At 42.0% G+C, this 19938-nt stretch overlaps 1 long non-coding RNA gene across 1 annotated transcript; it reads left to right on the top strand.

Annotated features, from left to right (window-relative positions):
- Nucleotides 1-775: 775 nt before the first annotated feature.
- LOC142831257 (uncharacterized) lies at nt 776-17373 on the top strand. The gene is made up of 3 exons (XR_012906953.2): nt 776-1117; nt 10763-10911; nt 17118-17373. It is a non-coding gene; the product is annotated as an uncharacterized LOC142831257 (long non-coding RNA).
- Nucleotides 17374-19938: the final 2565 nt, after the last annotated feature.

The raw sequence follows: 19938 nt of genomic DNA, 5'->3' as shown, positions 1-19938 counted from the left end.
CTTTTTCTCTTTCCTCTTCTTCCAAAAGAACTCCCTCTTCCCTGTCCACAGACACCTTTTTCCAAAAGAGCTCTTTCAGAAAAAGGCTTCTTCCTCGTAGAATGAGGATTACCAATGCTGGAAAAACCCCTCTGTTCTTTTGATTTTCTTGTGAAAGAATGCAATTGCAGTGTGGAGGTGCCTCAAGTTTTCTCGGAAAAACGGCTGTTTTTCTGACAAAATTCTGTAGTGTAGACATACCCAAAGAGAGAGAGATAAAGGAAAGGGGAGAACTTTCAATATTAAATGTGAAGCACTTTCATAGGCGCAAAATCTCTACATCCTAAAGGAACAACACCAGGAACAATAGCATTTCAAATAGACCTGCTACAGGTCTTGGTTCACTGAGAAGCATGTACATATGGTGGAAGTGCACACAGAAGAGAATTCTTGTATATTTCCATGTAGTACTTGCTCTTATGAGCAGAACAGACAGGTGACTAGTGCCCTGGCCTAAGCTATAGGAATCCTGGGTTCTAGTCCTGGTTTAGATATTGATCTACTCCAGTGTTTCTTAAACTTTTTAAGACCAAGGAACACCAAACAATAATTTATTTTATGAGGAACACCAAAGATTTTTTGAGGAAAAAAAAAAGGTCGGGAGGCAGGGGGAGGGGGAAGGGTCAGGGGAAATTTACTGACAAAAAAAAAGTTGCCTGCCCCTTTAAGGCAGCTATTTTGAATTCTTTTGATCTCTGTGACACACCGGTGTGCAATGGAACACAGTTTAAGAACCACTGATCTACTCTGTGCCTTGGGCAGACCTTTGTCTTGTCTGTTAAGCTGGCAATCACTTTGGGCGAGGCTCTCGCACCATGAGGCCTTAATGTGGATTGGGACAGCTAAGAACTTTGGAGAGCTACTATCATTTTCAAATCCTGAATGGGGAAAAGATGCATTAGGAGAGGATACACATTGGGCTTGTTAGCTTTGTCAATGTCCCTTTTGACTGCAGCTTTGGTTAGATGTCATGAATTTGCACACGATCACGTGAATATCACTATCATTCAACTATATACAAGTGAATTCGATCAACTGGAATTTGTTAAAAAGAACAAAAACAAAACAGATGATCTAGGTATGTAAAACCTATCTCATGTTAGTAGTAAAAAGAATGTATTATTTGTGAATGGCATTGGATTGACAGCCTTGGCAATAAAAAGACAGATCCCGAGTATCACTCAATTGACTTCTATGCAGGTACATCACAGATGCCAGCTTTTTCCCTTTCTCCAGAGAGCAGCCACAGCCTGGACAATGGTGAAGGCAAGCCTTTCCCACGGTGATCCACCCACGTGCTTCATGTAACAGGGAATCTCCAACACCGTTTTCCAGAATCTTGGGGAAAGTAGCTTGCACGTAACATAAGGCACAACTTCGATTCTCCATAGTGCAGGAGACCCATTCATACAATGTTCAATATAGCAGCTTCTCCAGAATTTTCTGGGTTTTCCCACCACACACACACTTTGGGTTTTTTTCCATTGATATGGAAGATCAGCCATGCTCCACTGCATCATCTCATAATTTTGCATACATCCCCCCAACCTCTTCAAAGTCTGTTTTGTTTTATTGGTATTGAATTCCTCCACCTTTGTATTCTTCCCCATAACATACAATTACGAGTAGTAGTTATTAAATGAGCCCTGCAATGAATTCATAACTGAGCAGTTGTGTCTATTCCCATGACCACAGTATTTATGTGGCTTAACTACTCCATGTATCACCAAGAGCCCCAATGACTTCACTGGGACTTAAGAGGGTAGAGCATAAGGATCATAGGGTATGAAATCTTGGTTAAGAAAAAAAGTATTCAACTTAGAGAGAAGATAATGTTTTAGTAGCTGCCATGGATACAGTCAGAGTCCAGAACTGTGCGTGATTTGTCACCTCCACTCACTGTTCTTTTACCAGATCCTTCCAGTTGACGCAGGCTGACATGGCATGCACACAGCACTGCACATCAGAAATGACACCAGCCAAGAAACTGCTGAACACCAGTACTTGATGAGTCCTTTTACACTGGGCAGTGGGAGTGGGCAGTTTTCTAAGAAGAGACATGTAAAAAAAGGGGGGGAGGGCGCCACTTGAGAGAGGAACCATCTCATAAACAAAGGCACCATTTCAGTAAAGCAGGGCAGACGGAGGGCTATAGTCACACGTGCTGGATCGCTGCTTGCTCTTCTTCCCTTTCCTCTCATGGTCAAAGAGCAAGGGAAAGTACACAGCTTGTGTCTCTTACTCCTCTGACCCCACCCCTCACCAGCCAGGAGTGAGGGGCGTGCACAGAAGTTGTGTACTTTCCCCTCAGTCCCTGATCATGAGGGGATAGGGGAGAAAATCAAGCAGCATCAAGGTAGCACTCCTCCCCCCCTCACAAAATGGAGCCCTTGTTCATAAATCAAAACTGTTTCCCTTTATACAGGAATACAGACCCCATCCTGCTCCCATTTGAGCTGATGGAAATTTTGTCAGGGACTTGCAGGGGGAGATCAGAATAGGCCTCGTGTATTTTAAGTAGCAGTTCTGCAGAAAAGGACCTGGGAATTACAGTGGATGAGAAGCTGGATATAAGTCAACAGTGTGCCCTTGTAGCCAAGAGGGCTAATGGCATATTAGGGTGCATTAAGAGGAGCGTTGCCAGCAGATCCAGAGAAGTGATTATTCCCCTTTATTCGGCTCTGGTGAGGACACATCTGGAGAAGTGTGTCCAGTTCTGAGCCCCCCACTATGGAAAGGATGTGGACGCATTGGAGAGGGTCCAGCAGAGGGCGACAAAAATGGTAAGGGGGCTGGAGCACATGACCTATGAGGAGAGGCTGAGCGAATTGGGTTTGTTTAGTCTGCAGAAGAGAAGAGCGAGGGGGGATTTGATAGTAATCTTCAGTTTCCTGAAGGGAGGTTCCAAAGAGGATGGAGAAAGGTTGTTCACAGTGGTGATGGATGGCAGAACAAGGAGCAATGGTCTCAAGTTGCAGTGGGGGAGGTCTAGTTTGGATATTAGGACAAACTATTTCACTAGAAGAGTGGTGAAGCACGAGAATGGGTTCCCTAGGGAGGTGGTGAAATCTCCATCCTTAGAGGTTTTTAAGTCTTGGCTTGACAAAACCCTGGCTGGGTCGATTTAGTTCAGATTGGTCCTGCCTTGGGCCGGGGGGCTGGACTTGATGACCTCCTGAGGTCTCTTCCAGCTCTAGGATTCTATGACACTGTAGTAAAAGACCTGCAGCCTGGCCTGACACAGCTAACTCATGTGCAGGATGGAAATGACAGTGTAGACTCTTGTGCTCAGGCTGAGGTCTAGGACCCTCCACCCTCAGGGAGAAGGTCTCAGAAACTAGGCTCCAGTTCATGTCTGAGCATCTACACAGCAAATATTTAGCCCCACAGCCTAGCCTATGTCTGATGATCCAGATTCTGAGACTCAATTCCAGAGGATTTTTATTGCACTGTAGATACCTTATTATGCTAGTTACATTTAAAGCAAGCAACTGAAGTGGTGGTCCTTTTAAACATAAAAGAGCACATTGTTAAATGGGTGAGTGAATCAAACAACTTCAGCAATAGCTTTATTTTTCTCTCTTTTGGTTCAGACTTGTATCGGGATCATTCAGTATTTGAATCTTACTTCCATCCTACCATTTAAAAAATGATACTTCAGATTTTGTGTATTTAACCTTCAGCTCCACTAATGCTTCACACCACAACAGTTTCTCTTATTACAAGTGAGATAGTGCCCTTTATTATTATTATTCCAACTTTCTGCTTTACTTTGGAACCATTGTATGGGGAAAAACATAAAAGAATGAAATGTAATGTCACATAGAAGCTTGTCAAACTACATCTTCCAGAGTCTCTTACTTTGCCTTTAAGCATATTTCCATAGTACTTATAAGGGGCTTGACAAAGCTGGTGTCAATAGTCAGTGCCAATGAAATCCTTTTCCTTCCACTGTCAAAAAATTCTAAGAACAATGAGCCAGCTGCTCAACTAGTGTAAAGCTAAGTAGCTCCATTGAAGTCAGTGAAGTACGAGGTGTCCCCGCTGTAAGTCCCCCTAGCATACACTGGTTCCACATTAACACTTTCACGCTTGTAGGAACTGATGCATTATAAGTCCTTCCATTCCCCACTCTTAGGTCTCACACACAAAAATAGACCAATTCATGCAATGGAAGTCAACCACAGGAAAAAAATTCTCCACTTTACGTTGTTTTGCTATACATCCACATTTTTTGGACCGTATCTTGACGTAGAGCGGGGACTCCCTGTAAAGCTGTTTTATTCCAGATGAGGAACTGGTCTCATCTGTTATACAATACTGCAGCCTATCTGGTCATGAAAGTTTGATAGCCAAATTAAAGTACCTGAAATCAAACACTTTGATAAAGAACAGTACGGTAAAGTATGATCTACATGTAGAGATGTGAAAAAACATGCAGATTTGACATAGTACAGTTTCTGATGAAGACCATATGGGTGTTGCATATCAGGGCACAATCCATCCTAAGGAGGAGCTATAATATTCCTGCTCCATAACTCATGGTGCCCTTTACAATGCTTTGTTGCTGTCGTCTACAGTCTGAACTATCTCAGCCTCCAGCACGTAAGCCGCTCAGAGCTATGTCTTTTGGTGTGCTGCAGCCACTGCAAGGTGACCCTAATACACCCCCAGCTCCGGATTCCCGCCGTTCCAGAAATGTTATTCTCTACTGTACAGCCCTCTCCTGACAGTACAAATATACTACGTCCATTATTCCCTTAAGGGACATGCACACGGCTTCTTACCCAAACATGTCACCTTGACCACACTGGTGAAACAAGTTCATTAACCACAAGTAATGAGGCCTAAAAGTCAGACCTGGTTACAAGAAAAAAAAAATTGTACTTTTACTTCAACTTCATTAGATTCAAAGCAACGTGTTCTCAGCACATGCTTCGGCTGCTTACTGAGCTAACTCTCAGATCAGGACCCCTTCCCTAGAGTAGGACAGCTGCTTCCTGGGTCTCTTCTCGGGCAGTGACTGTGATGTACGTTGGGGGGTTTGTCCCTCCTTTTTAAAGCGTCAGTCCTCCTCTTCAAAACCATTTCCTGATGAGATGTGGGCAGGGGCAGATGAGAGTTTTGCGGGGCCCAGGGCAGCACAATTTTGCGGGGCCCCCCTTTGGAGAAAAAACAGAAAAAAAGGTGTCAAATGTGCAAATTGAAGGCTGTTTTCATATTAAATGTGAATTTGGTAACCTCGTATGAGGTGTACCGGTAGTTCGGTAAACTACTGGTTTGTGAAACGAGGTGTACCGGTAGTTCGGAATAGGAATCCTAGTCCGAACTACCTAGTTCGAGCCCCGTGTAGCCGCGCTGCAGGGGGTTCAAACAAGCGGGGTTTTAAAAATGGCGGCTCCCCGCTTATGCAAATGAAGCCCGGGAAATTCAAATCCCGGGCTTCATTTGCAAGTGCGGTATGCCTACATTACCCTCCTAGTGCGAACTAGGAGGATAGTGTAGACATACCCTGAGAGAGAGCACCTATCTTTTAGAAGGACAGCCAATTGGTTTGAAATCTGAGCAGCAAAGTTGATTTATATTCCAATTTGTACTTACATCTTTTAGACAACAGCTACCCTCTCTCATTTCTGGCAAGTAATGGGTGTCACAGACATTAAGGAGATAAAATTTACAAAGCTGGGTTCTTATCTCATTTAGAATCCATTTACTTAATTGAAGTCAATGGATTTACACTGACATAAAAGCTGGTGCGAGTAAGACAAGAATACAGACCATTATCTATTTTTCATCTTAAAAACACTATAAATATGAATTATTCCTCTGTATACAGACTATACATCCCTTCATAATATACATTAAAGGGTGAGAGAGTCAACTATGCAAGAACAAAGCAGTCCCTCATAGTTGGGCAGCTGCCACAGGTAAACCTAGTCTTAATTTCCCCTCATTGAGGGTACAAAGAAGTCCAACCAGGCCTTGAGGTACTGAAGAGCGCCCTCATGAGAGAAGTTCATTGATTTCACAAAAAAGAGCAACAAAAAACATAAGCAGAATGTTCAGTCCTTTATCCCACTGGGAAACCATCTGCTCTGGATAAATTAGCTTTATGTCTAGGCCCTGTAACCATGGAGCACTCTCCATGTGAGTTCCTTGGCTGGAGCTTAGGCCTCTGCAGGACACTCTGCCAACTGACACTTCTCCTCACAGTGCACTGCTGTTTACTGAGCAAAGCTCCAGAAGCTCCTATACTGGTTCTTTTTCCTGGGTTGTTCCTGTCCCTTCTCTGGGAAGCACCTTCTTGCTGGGAGTACCTTTCTGGCAGACTATGCTTCCTGCTACAATTTGCTAATCCATTTGGCTGAAACAAGGCCTTCCTGGATGCCTGCCTTTTACAAAACTCTTTTTAGAAGTCTCCTATCTTTATGAGTACCTACAAGGCTTCCTGCTCTGGTTCCAGAGAATTCCTTGTCTATAGAAACAGGAACCCTTCTTTGGGGTGATCTCTTTGAATAAGGTTAGATGTTCATTTCCCAATTAAGCAGCCACCTGGGCAGTTACCCCCATGTAGGCCTTTGGAAGGCTGTTCTGAGAAGACTAGGCCCTGATGCCCCAGGACACATGAGCATACACATCATATCTCACTATTTTATCATATAAAGAGCTAAATGAATTTCCTGTGAATGTGGCACATTCAGAAGAGCTGAGTTTGCTGGATTACACACATTATCTATTAAGCAAATAGCACCACATTCATAATAGCGTTGTGTCATATTCCCAGAGCCAATGTTTTCATACAAATGACTATACTATTTCATTCTACTGTAATAGGTCTGGTTCAAAGGAAATGGACATGTTTCTATCAACTGTATAGGCCATTCATCCAAATCATACTTCTTTACCTTGCTGGGAAGAATACAGACGGAGACAGTATCAAAAGCTTTGCTAAAGCCAAGGTGCAGTATGTCCACTGCTTTCCCCATATTTATAGAGACAATTATCTCATCATAGAAGGCAATTAGGTTGGTCAGACATGACTTGCCCTTGGTGAATCCATGTTGATTACTTCTCATCATCTTCCTCTCCTCCAAGTGTTTCAAAATGGATTCCTTGAGATTTTGTCCCTGATTTTTTTCAAGGACTAAAGTAACTGACCATTTGTCTGACCACTTTTTCAGAGCCTCCATATCCTCCTCCCTCATCACTTTCTCTACCTCCTAGGCCTGTGTTCTCTTCTCACTCTGTGATCTCTTCTTGTGTGGTGCTGTCTGCTCTATAGTACATTACCACAACTCCCAGATCTGCCTCTGCACTGGTAAAATCTCCCCTGGCCTGCAGTCATCATTCACCTCTGTGACATCTCCTCCTGAAAGTACCGAAGTCACCACAAGCTCAACATTTGCAACTAAGCTTATTTTCCATCTGAAACTCTCTCTACTACCTCATCCTCTGTGTTGCTGTTGACAACACCACCGACCTTCCCATTACACAGGCCCACTTCATCTTTGGCCTTTGCCAAATCCAGCTGTTGCCTGCTGTGCAGCAGCTCTAAAATCTAGCCCTTCCTCTTATTTTCCACATTCAAGGCAGTAGTCTAGGCTTTCAGTGCTCCAGACCTTGGCTAGCCTTCCTCATTTAGGCTTCCTGTTCTCCTCTCTCTTTCCATTCCAATCAGTCCAAAATGGCCCCAACAAAATTACGCCTTCCCTTCTCTAGGCCCCTCACTAGTTTCCATCTCCTAATTAGGTTTTTTTTCAAAGCCATCTAGGGGAGTTGGACACTAATTCCAATTAATTTGAAAGGTTGTTAGGCATCTAAAACCCCTAGACAGCTTTGAAAATCTCAACCGTGAAGTTTCATCTTTTCTCCTTCATCATCCAGACACATTTTACTTCCAAGTACCTCCTTGTCCTCATATATTCCTTCACTCCTCTCAAGAGTTATTCTTTATCTCCTCACTAGCACAGTGGCCAGGGGGCTCTAGGAAATATTGTTCCCAATATCTTCCCAAACCTCTCTCTCTTAAAATGCAAGCATATCACTTAGATTTCCTCAGGAACTAATGATAAATGAGCTGCAAGGAGTTGTGAGGCGCCATGTGTTCACAGAAGCATCCAGAAGTTACCCCTATTTCTCTGCAGGTGTGGAAATTCAGGCTGTCCTGAGGTCTTCCTTCCTTTTTGCTTCCAGTGGTGTTAGAATTATTGTAAAAACAGCATGTCTTGCGGCTTATTTTAATGCTTTTGATACCGATTATTGCCAAACCCAAGCTATTCTGACACAAGAGAAAATTATAACTTAAAAAAAAACCCTACAACTTTTTGGAGCCTTGGTTGTGCTTTTGGAGGCATAGTTAAACCTTGAATCTAGGTTAATTTATATTAGTTAGAGAGTGCTTGTCTATGTCACTTCACTCACTCTGTGATCAAACTGTCTGCTGCCCTCAAAAGATCTTGCTCTGCTTTTTGCCACAAATGAGACTCCCTAAGAAGGTTGGTCATGACAGTCCTGTCTGGAAACTTACAACTTCCACATCAATCCTATTTTAATGATATCAAAAGGAGCGAGGAAGTTGATTATTCTCCCTTCTCTTGCTTAAAGATTAAGGGCCAAAACTGTAGCTGGTGTAAATTGGTAAAGCTCCTAGCAGAGGAAATGGCCCAAGATGTCAAATAAGAGACAATTCCAGGCTTCTCACTAAAGTAATGGCTTTTAGAAACCGAACATCAATGGCTTGTTCATCCTTTGATTCCTAGGTACATAACTTCTTTTATTTAAGCCAATTAATCAAGCTGCTTAATTTAATACTGTAGATACCTACACCTCCCACTGGGAACTACCTATTAAAGTAGGAATAAGATGAATAATTCATCGTTTATCCACAAAAGTTGAGCTGGGTTGGATTTGCATTGCTAAATAAAAGCTATAGTTGCCCAACTAAGAGGAAGGATGTTTCAATGATTGGAGTGCTAGCCTGTAACTCCCTCTGAATTCGATTTCCTTACCCATTACAGGTATCCTCTCTGGCCTTGGGCAAGTTATTAATTCCCACTGAAATCAGCAGGAATCTTGAAATGAATGGCACTTGGGCATTTAAGTAACTTTGAAGCTCTGGACCTTAGGCTTCGTCTACACCTCAAATTTATGTTAACCACGCTATATCATTCAGGGTGGTGAAAACCATTATACTCTGAGCCCTAATGATTTAACCCTGGGTGTAGACGCATGTAGATCCACAGACAGATTGTACGGAGTGGCTGTAGTGCAGACATATCCTTAGTCACCTTCTATGTCTTAGTTCTCCATCTGTGAAATAGGGATACTAGAGCTTCCTTACCTCACAATGGTTTTATGTAGGTAAATACCTTAACCATTGTGGTGATTGAGACCATTTGAGTACTGTAAATAGACATCTACATAAGACATCTGGTCAAGGTCTAGATTCCCACCAATCTGTATTCACATATCAATTCTGAACTAGGGAAAAACATTCCCTTTCATTTAAAACAGGTCTGGCACCAGTTCTCCATCATCAATGGCTACGTCCTGCTACTCATTTTTGCACAAAGCTTCCATTGACTCAGGATGCGTCTGCACCCAGGACAATGAAAGCATAGTGTCCTCATTGGGGTCTTTGAAAAGATACAGTGGGCCCCATTCTGCTCATACAAGTCAAAATTCCTTTTACATTCAATGGGAATGGGATGGGACCCTCGATTATCAGGTCAAATGTGATGTGAAGTGGTTACATGTGAAAAATCTCACCATCATCTTACTGCTGAGTGCCTTATGTTACATGAGTTACCAGTGCGTGTGTTAAGCACTGGAGCCTTGGTCACACTCCAGTTTGCGCAATCATCTTCTGCCTACAGATGCTATGTGACCCCTTCAGTTTAAAATGGACATAGTATTCACAGCATTGCAGTGGTCATGTTGGCCCTGGGATTTGAAAGACAAGGTAGAGGAGGTATACCTTTTACTGGACCACTTGAACTTGGGACAGTACAAGATATCGCTTCACTGCCTTGTCTTTCTCACAGTATTCATAGACGGTTGCTATCTTAAACTGTTGTGATGCAGTGTATTGTCAGGGGCGGCCCTAGACTGGCTGCCAGCAACCGGTGCCCTAGGGGAACCATGAAATCGGCGCTCCCACCTCCAAACCCCTCAATGATATCGCGCCACCATTTGGTGCCCCATTTAACTTGGTGCCCTAGGCGACTGCCTAGTTGGCCTATATGGATGGGCCGCCCCTGTTATTGTTAACCGCTGCAGTTATGTCATCACCAAAGAGGCTACACTGCCAAAGTTGGTAGGTAATCCTACTTGATAATATTTATTAAGGGCTTTGGGATCTTTTGGTATGAAAAGCATTATGTGCAATCCCATGCTTTCTCATTAAATGCACCAGCGAGCTTTTTTATTGTCCATACTGTGTTGATCTATAGCATGAGCTTCATAGAGAGCTTAAATACACACCAAATCAATGGTGCCCGTTATATCCTCAATCTGAACTTCCATCTTCATTACATTCCTGAATCAATAACCATTTTCCTTAAGCAAGTCTTTCCAACAGACATCAGATCAGACCTCAAACACATTTGCTCGCTCATCTCCAGCACTATTTCACTTCTAGATCACTTTCGTTTCACTTTGATGTACAGGCAATGCATCAAATATATGCCCCAAAACAGTGTTCCCAACTCTCTGCTGTTTATAGCACAGAAGCTTCAAGATGAACCAGAGGGACAATGGGTTAAAAGGACTTGCATGCATCAACAGGAGAGGATACTGCCGAATGCCAAAGGAGCATCGCAATTCTATCTTCCAAAACCTAAAAACTCTACTTGGTCTTCACATGTTTCCAAGGTAAGTGGACTTTTAAATTATATAAAGGAAAAGAAAAAGTCTTTCACTCAGAAAAAGATTGGATTAATATTCTAAATATTCTTTTGTAAAATGCCGTTTGCATCAATAATTTGCCTGTTTCAAAATAATCTATGGAATTCATTCGAGTACTTGTCTACAGCTTTTGGCCACCAATCATCTATGGACTCTGCATTCTTAGGATACACTCACTTGGGTGTGTCTAGACTACATGGCTCCGTCGATGAAGCCATGTAATCTAGATACACCCACTACATCAGCTTATTCACTATTTCAGCCACATTAATTCTGTTCTCCCTTTCCTGTTCCTTGATAGATTAAACCAGTTCTCTTAGGCCCCCTTTCACACTCCTATCTGATTGTTGCCTTAAAGTCATGTCTTCCATCCTACCCAATGGAGAGTTCACTAGGATCAGATAGCACACCATCAAAAATAAATGTTATTAATTTTACAACACACAACAATACATACATAAACTGAATGCAAGTATCTTTATTGAATGTACTCTATTACTGAATTTCCACATTTAAAATAATTTGTTTTTGTTAATTTTGTCCTGCTAAAAGAATCTCCTTTTCAGACACATGTTATCAGCTGTTGTACTTCTGTTTTACTCATATTTTTCTATGCCATTCCAGCACTTACTCAGCAAAGTATCAGGCATGTGAATAGTCCCAATGGAACTGTTCAGATGCTCAATTTCATCCTGTGGCTCAACATCTTGCTGCATCTCAGTATGTATTCCATGCATCAATAATGTTTTGTTTTACATATTTTTACACAAGAATAATTTTGACACTAAAGGACCCAGCCCCAGTTATGTCCACTGTGCTGAAGGGAGTGAAGAAGAATATCTAATTTTAGTATGCAAGTGAATACCAAATAACTGGAAATGGAGTTTAGCCAAAGCTGGAAAAAATGCCAAAGAGCAGACAGAGCCAAAAAATAATACAAGTCGCATGGATTTTATCTGCTTTGTTATTGCAGCAGATGTTCCTCATTAAAACCAACATTGATAGTTAGTCTACATCAACCTTACAAAACTGAAGACATTAGATATTAACCTGCCTTTTATAATTCATTAATAAGCTGCTTTTGTCATCATAACACATTTTAAGAAAAAACATGTGGGCGCTGATTAAACAGGAGCAAAGGAATCTCAGCCCCATTTTCTACAGACGTTTTGATCATTCCATCTATTCCATGAGAAAAAAACATAGATCAATACCCATCCTCTCTCCCCCCTACAACCAAAACACAAAATACAAAGTGAATCAACAGACACAGGGCTCTTATCCTGTAAAGAACTTCATTAAACAGCTTGCTGCCAGCTAGGGTTGCCAGGTGTCTGGTATCGACCCAGACAGTCCAGTATTTTCACCTCGTATCCAGTAAAAAAATTCAGAAAAATGTCTGCCATTTTCTGATTTTTTCCCGGCCAGGAGGCAAAAATACCGGGTGCTTACCTGGCTCCACAGGGGAGCTCTCTGGCCCAGAGCAGAAAGACAAGATGGCAGATGGTTACCCGCAGCCTGTTAGGGTCAAAAAGACTCAAAGGCATTTCTTAAAGGAGCTATGATGGTGGGTTTTTTCCCCAGTGGGTTTTTTTTGGAGGGGGAGAGGGATGTTCGGTATTTTTCGTTAAACCATCTGGCAACCCTACTTGCTGCATCTGCATGGATTTCCACTGGCCAGAGCACTTTGCTAGTATGGACACCCACCTGCATCTAAGTCATTTCAATACTGAGGTCTTGGTAGGCTTTTGACTTTGCAACAAAAGGAAAGAAACCACAAGCAATTGCAAGAGGGTGTGATTTGTTCTTAACCAACTGTTTCCTCTATGTGGGTTTTGAGGGGGTATATTTGAGGAAGCAATCAGGAGTGAGAAATCTGATTTAGATGAAACTAACAATGTCCTGCTTCTGGTTTTCAAATTGTACTTGAACCAATGCCTTTAAAATATTAAATGTTTTGATGAGCAATCCTACCTGTCATCTCCCTCTTACTGAGGCTCCATACCAGGGTCACCAGCTGCACCACTCCCCCTCAGGGGCAGCCCATGAGTATAGGCCGACTTGGCCATCGCCTAGGGCGCCACCTTCAACGGGGCGCCTGGGGCGCCCGATGATGACATTACGCCATTGACAGCCGTGCAGGTGGGGGAGCCAATCATGCGTTCCACCTGGGGCACCAGCTGCCTCAGCCCGCCTCAGGCTGCCCCTGCTCCCCCTTACTGTTTCCTGAAGAGAGCTATTCTCAGTGTAGTTAATATTCTACTTAGCCTTCCTTCTCCTCTGTCCTTTAGGGGAATCTGGAAATGATCTGCTGAAATCCATTTCTACTAGCCCTGTAAACTGTTTGGTGCATTGTGTTTGATTGGGATAAACTCTGATCTACCATGATTAACTCTTTTTAGTGGCTGAGTCTCTGTTAAATTTGCAACTTTAAATTCTTCATGTGCCTTATGCCAGTTCTGTTTGTAGTGGTTTGTGATATGATAGTAGCAAGCAGGGCAGTTTATCTAGTTTCCTACTTCTTAAATGTTCTTAAAATTATGACTTCTGTTTTCAGGTCTTGATAGAATTGGTTGTTTATGAACAACTTGGTTTCCTGACTGTTTCTCTCCAGCCCTGCTCCCTACGTTGATTCTCAGAATAAACAGCTAACAGGCATTTAAATTAGAGGACCGAAAATACACATTCCTGAATCTGTGAATATAATCTTCATATAAACCTGTTGTAGCTTGCAACATCATTCATGTTAGGCTGACATGCTCCCCCACGCGTATGCTGAACAAATACATCTTTGTGGGTTGTTAATAGGGGGTAAGTGTTTAACCCAGGAGAAGAACGACTGCATTTTTAAAGTATCAGAGGGGTAGCCGTGTTAGTCTGAATCTGCAAAAGCGACGAGGAGTCCTGTGGCACCTTATAGACTAACTGAAGTGTAGGAGCATAAGCTTTCGTGGGCAAAGACCCACTCTAAAAGATGTTTAATGCAGGACATGGCTATTTGCTGCTTTCCCTTATCTTAGGATTCCTTCCTATCTCCTGCTATTGTTGACTCTCTAAATCCTTCCCTTTTTTTTCTGCTGAAAAGTGCTTTTGTGTCAAACCCTGGCCCCAGTGTTATCAATGGAAGAACTCCCATTGACTTCAAGCGAGACTTTGCCTTTTGATTCTTTAGTTTTTAATTCTTCTAAGCATTTCTGTACATTTTGTTAGTTAGGACTGTGGAGTTTACAGCACCTTAAGTATTTCCCAGTACCTGTTTTAGTTACATTTACAGCTTGAATGGTCAGAGAAATGACACACCAGATACTGAGACCAATGTTTCTTTACTGTGTTTTCCATGTTATAGCAATGAACACAAAGTACAGACAGATTTTTTCACTCAGGTGGTTCTTCCTTATCAGTTGCCTAGTCTCTATTGATCCTCTAGAATGGTGTAGAGTTGCCTACTTGTAGAATTTTTTCCCAAAATGTCTTGCCAGGGCTGGAGAGGCAGTACCGTGCCCAAAGGAACCATTTTGCAACTGGATACTATTTCTTCATCTCTCCTAGAAACTGTAAATATTTTTGTTTTCAGATGTTTTCCTTTTCACATTCCATAGGAAATAGATAACACTGAGGGTACATCTACACTGCGGGCTAAAGTCGAGTTAAGATACACAACTTCGGCTATGTTAATTGCATAGCTGAAGCTGAAGTATCTTTAACTCAGTTTTTGGTGCTGTCTACACAGCAGGAAGTTGAAGAAAGAACACTCTCCCTTAAACTTTCCCTACTCCTTGTGAAATGAGGGTTACAGAAGTTAGAGTAAAAAGCCCATTATTTCCAAATTATTTTCAAATAATAGGCTTGCTGGGTAAATGCGCACTCTGTTATTTCAAAATAACCTGAGTTATTTCGAAATAAGCGTGCTGTGCAGACATAGCCTGAGAGTGCAAGTTTTTATGTAGCAATAGATTTGAGGTATTTACTGCCATGCATTTCTTTTAAGGTAGAATTAAAGGTAGAATTGTAAAGCCACAAAATGTATCAATGTTCAGGCTTCGTTGTACAAAATTTCTCCAGCTGAAGTGCAGCATGGTGAGCCTTCGATTCCTCTTGAACACAGCTGGCAGGTACAGTCCTTAAGTCCCTCATCTCTCTCAAGGGCAGAATTGCATGGTTCAGCCTCTCTTGGCTTGCATAGTTGAATTGCAGCCTTCTCTCCCCCAATTTCCCAACCATGTAAACACACAAGGATAAACTGCATGTGGCAGCTGCAATAGGTTTCCCTTTGGAAGCCTGTGACCAATGGCTATGAAAGTGACTCCAACCTATTGTTTGTTCACCAAGTGGTAAACAGCAACCCAATAAAAGAATTAAAACAGCAGAAGCCTACGTGCATCCAGATTCATCTAAATGTTTTCCTTGCCGTGCAAATTTAGGAAAATTATGATCAGTCCAGCCACATCAACTCTAGATGGGGAGAAACATGCATTCTCTCCTCTCAGCAAGTCTCTGGCAATGTCACACCACAAGCAGTTGCTGACAATTCCTGTTTTTTACTTTCTCCAAGGGATGGCTTTATGTGTTTATGGGTCTCTGGTACTCAGAGGCTACGTCTACACTACAGGGGTTTTGTGCAAAAACCTGCATTGTGACCACACCCCAAGCACGTTTTTGCACAAGAAAATTTACAGTGAATCAACAGAACAGAGGGGTTTTGCAGTATAGGTATTCCTCTTTCTATGAGGAATAACTCCTTTTTGAGCACGAGCTCTTCTGCAAAAAGGTGTGTGTGGATGGGAAACAGTTTTTGGGCAAAAACAGCCTATCAAAAGAAGCACAGGTACTCTGGTGGCCATTCTGTTAATGGCAATCAGAGCTTTCTTACGAGACAGCGTCCATGCAGTCTGGATGCTCTCTTGCGCAAAAGCACATTACTTTTCTGATGCGCTTTTGCAGTGTAGACGCACTCTTGCGCAAGAAGTTTTTGCGGAAGATCTCTTCTCCAAAAAGCTTCTTGTGCAAGAAGCCTGCAGTTTAGATGTAGCCTGAGTTCTGGCTTTGGCAAAAAAGCTGTGTTGCTTTTGGCTAGAACTTGGAAAGGCATCTTCTCAGTTAATGCCCTTTCTCTTATTCCTATAACTCTCTTTAGACGTTTACTTAGTGATGTCTTTTCTCTGACCATTGCTTCATTTCTGGTTTGTTCTCTGATTTGATTCTTTGTTGTCAACTGGTAAGCTGAAAAACATGTAGCAGTCATACAAACAATTCAAATATCCCTTATTCTCCAATAGTTCAAGCACCTTGATAGGATCATAGAACACTAGAATTGGACGGGACATCAAGAGGTCATCAAGTCCAGTCCCCTGCTCTCACAGCAGGACCAAGCACCATCTAGATCATCCCTGACAGGTGTCTGTCTAACCTGCTCTTCAATATCTCCAGTGACGGAGATTCCACAACGTCCCTAGGCAATTTAGGCCAGTGTTTAGCCACCCTGACAGTTAAGAAGTTTTTCCTAATATCCAACCTAAACCTCCATTGCCACAATTTAAGCCAATTGCTTCTTGTCCTATCATCAGAGGCCAAGGAGAACATTTTTTTTTCCTTCTCTTTGTAACATGATTTTAGATACTCGAAAACTGCTATCATGTCCCCTCTCGGTCTTTTTTAAACTTAACAAGCCCGGTTCTTTCAATTGTCCCTTGTAGCTCATGTTTTCTAGACTTTTAATCATTTTTGTTGTTCTTCTCAGGACTTTCTCCAATTTCTCCACATTTTTCCTGAAACATTTTTCCCAAAACTGGACACAATACTCCAGTTGAGACCTAATCAGTGAAAAACAGAATGGAAGTACATATAGTTTGTGCTCTATACATTAATATGTTAAATGTATCCCTTCCCCCGCACCCAGCTTGTTCAACAACATATATTGATCACTTACCTAAGCATCTGTCTCCTTTTGGTATTGTCCAGTTAATTTGTGCCACCAGAATTTGGGGTCTGTGTTATTATCAGTGTTCTTCCCTTTATATTTTCCAAATTCTGATGGAGGGAAGTAGAGTTTGAAGGATTTTATTTAATTGTCAAAATCCAAATATCCATCTGTTTAAATGATCTTTAAGAATTGCTTCTGCTGACAATGTTGAACATCAGAGACCTTACTGGAAGGTGCAATGTGACTCTCATAGAATGCTTCTAGATGGTGAGAAACATGCTGCACAGGTCTGCCTACACAGATCAGATTAAAGGATTTGGACAATAATGAGGAAGCCAGATAAATGAACCGACTTGACTAAAGGCATGTCAGCAATCCCATTGCATGGACTAACCAGCATGTGTCAAATCAAGACAATATTCACTGAGCCATGAAGCCAGCTGCTCTATCTCCTTTTATCAAACTATGATTTCACAAGGTGTAACAAGTCTGGATTTCTAGAATGACTGCTTTTACAGTTGTATTCATTATGTTGTCACTCAATATTAAAAGTGTTAATATTCTGTATCTAGACTTGTGTATTTACCAAAATCATCTTACTAGCATTGGTTAAAAATAGAATCTACAAGGAAAAGATTTCATTAGTGGAAAATCCACTGAGGTTTTAAACTCTACCAATTCAAAAGTGAATCAAGTAAAAAATAAGCAGAACATTGAAATTCTTCTCATTCTAGGAAGCCTGTTTTAAAGCAGACACAGATTTTCTTTATAGTCTTCACAAAAGTGAAACTGAAAGGACTGGAAATTGAGTGATTATGGTCAAAAATACATTGAGTCAGATGTACAGCCAGTGTAAATAACTGATGTTAGTTGATACACTGACTGACTCTAAGGCCAGATCTACACTAGAACTGACAGCTCGGCTTAAGGTACACAACTCCAGCTATATAGAATATGCAGCTGGAGTCATCTTATCTTAAACCGAGCTTGGCGCCGTCCCCACAGCGAGAGGCTGATGGGAGCAAATGCTCCTGTCAGCTTCCCCTATTCCTCTCAAGAGCCTGAGTATTGGCCACTAGTGGGAGTGTCTCTGAGTTCAATTTAGTGAGTCTTAATTAGACCTGCTAAGTCAAACTCCAGAAGATCAATCGCGGCAGCATCAGTCTTCCACTGAGTAAAGGCAAGGCCTAGGTGTAAGCTCCTTCTCTCTCCAGACTGCTCATCAATAGTGGTTTCTTTTTACGGAATAGCTACAGATTCCTTTTCTGCCTAGCAATGGCTTCCCAGTCTGCACAAGTTGCTGCCATGTGTCCTACTGGATGAGCATCTGCTCAAATCACCTTTTGTGAACCCTTTCCTTACAAAGAAAATTCTTACACTATTCAAGTGTTGGGTGCGCTAGACCTTTTCATGGATTATGAGCATATCCATAGTTGCATTAGATAGAATAAATAAATTAAAGGATATACTCTCATGCATTAGGTCATAGACCAACCACTCATCAATGGTAGTTAGGCAGAATTTCTTTCAAAAATAATTTATTCCATAAGTATCCTTTATAAGGTTTCTTGTGCCTTCCTCTAAAACTTCTGTTACTGAGCATTGTGAGGCATAATAAGAGATTAGACAATTCCCTAGTCTGCTTTTGTATGGCAATCGGTATATTCCTCCTGTATTTGCTTACATATATCTGTACAGTTACTTATATTCTGGGCATTTACTCTTTGCCAGCAGATCAGTATTGGTAATGAATGTAATAGCTCCCATTATAATAGATGCTCTATAATAAAGCCAGCTCTCAGCAAACATAATACTAACTGAGCAGAAGATTAAAAATAACTAGAGAAACACTGTGACAGATGGTGTCCCTCATGCTGCTGTAACATTTGGACCTGTTCCATTTAATGCTTCTTTCATTCTTGCAATTCAGAACAGAAAATCCAATTAAATTAAGCATGTTATGGTAGTTGACATTTTTCTTTGGTGTTGCTCTTCTGTATGATGGGCCTAGGGTGGATTTAGTATCCAGTTTTGGTGATGAACAGGAGGTCCGGTTAGTGAGCAGACATAATGAAAGCTTCCCCTGCTGTGGCATGAAGTACCATTGAAGAGGTAGCAATGTACCTTGATTGCTCTGCTATTTCAGCCTTTCACTTTTCAAGGAAAAGCAGTGAGTTGTGCCAACTCTGTGCTCCAATGTAACCAGTATATCCAAGGGGGGCGGGGAGATGAAAATTAGCTAGTGTGTTTTATGTATAACTTACTCCTTTTCAGAAATCCCACATCCACCTGAAATACAGGTAGTTTTAACTTCTCTGATGGATTTGAATAGGGTCACAGTCCATATTTGGGGAAGTATTAGGATGATGGGTGCTATAGAAAATCATAAAACAATTAGATAGGTTCAAGACTTTCTCTTATGCAGGCTTCATTCAGCTCAGTTGTATACTGTAGGGCTATGTCTACACTGGCATGATTTTCCGGAAATGCTTTTAACGGAAAAGTTTTCCGTTAAAAGCATTTTCAGAAAAGAGCGTCTAGATTGGCAGGACGCTTTTCCGGAAAAGCACTACACTGGCCCTTTTCCGGAACAGTTTTCCAGAAAAAGACTTTTGCCCGAACGGGAGCAGCATAGTTTTTCCGGAAAAGCACTGATGATTTTACATTAGATCGTCAGTGCTTTTCTAGAAATTCAAGCGGCCAGTGTAGACAGCTGGCAAGTTTTTCCGGAAAAGCGGCTGATTTTCCGGAATAACTTGCCAGTGTAGACACAGCCGATGTGTCTAGAGCAGGTTTGGGGAACCTTTTTTGGACTGGGGGCCACTGACCCACAGAAAAATTAACTGGAGGCCGCACACAAGTGAGAAAGAAAAAAAATCATCGCTGATGTGATCCCCCAACTGAGAAGATACTACACACTTTCCCCTTGCACACCACAGCCTAGGGAAGCCCAGGCTAGTGGATTTTGTGCACTCCAGCCCTCTGATGGGGCAATGAGGGGGGGATTGGAGCACAAGCCTGGGCTCCCCAGTGCTGGGAGGGGGCTGAAACTCAGGCGCAAGGTCCAGGCGAGC

This window comes from Pelodiscus sinensis, chromosome 13 (genome assembly GCF_052426305.1).
Source record: "Pelodiscus sinensis isolate ZL-2025 chromosome 13, ASM5242630v1, whole genome shotgun sequence".
Taxonomy (NCBI): Eukaryota; Metazoa; Chordata; order Testudines; family Trionychidae; genus Pelodiscus; species Pelodiscus sinensis.
Note: the sequence above shows the minus strand (reverse complement) of the source record. Positions and strands in the feature narration are given on the sequence as shown.